The 534-nt window shown below is 28.1% G+C and overlaps 1 protein-coding gene across 1 annotated transcript in view; it reads left to right on the plus strand.

Annotated features, from left to right (window-relative positions):
* Positions 1-534, plus strand: part of LOC106884449 (tektin-3) — an 11,464-nt gene that overhangs the window by 7,991 nt on the left and 2,939 nt on the right. The gene's annotated exons all lie outside the window — the stretch shown is intronic.

Below are 534 nucleotides of genomic sequence, written 5' to 3' on the forward strand. Positions count from 1 at the left end.
TTATTATTATTATTATTATTATTATTATTATTATTATTATTATTATTTACAGATTTATTTTACATATATTTTCTTTAACTTTACATTTATACGAAAGACAATCATCGACTTACTTTTCATTCTTCTTCATTTTTCTTTTTCGTTTTTTTTTCTTCTTTTTTTTTCTTTTCTATTACGTGTTTTTTTCTTTTCTTCTCTTTTCTTATTTTCTTCGTTCTTTATCTTTTGCTTGCTTCAATCATTGGACTGCGACCAAGTTGGGGACTTCGAAGGTTTTAGTTGAAATAAATCGACCCCCACCTCCGCACTTATTTTTAACGTTTGGTACTTATTCGATCGGTTCTCTTTTGCCGAACAACTGAGTTACAGAAACGTAAACAAACCAACATCGGACGTCAAACGACGATGGTGAGACAAACACAAACTCAAATACACACACACACGCATACATACATACATACATACATACATACATACATACATACATGCATACATACATACATGTATATATATATATATATATATATATATATA

This window comes from Octopus bimaculoides, chromosome 7 (assembly GCF_001194135.2).
Source record: "Octopus bimaculoides isolate UCB-OBI-ISO-001 chromosome 7, ASM119413v2, whole genome shotgun sequence".
In the NCBI taxonomy this organism is placed as follows: Eukaryota; Metazoa; Mollusca; class Cephalopoda; order Octopoda; family Octopodidae; genus Octopus; species Octopus bimaculoides.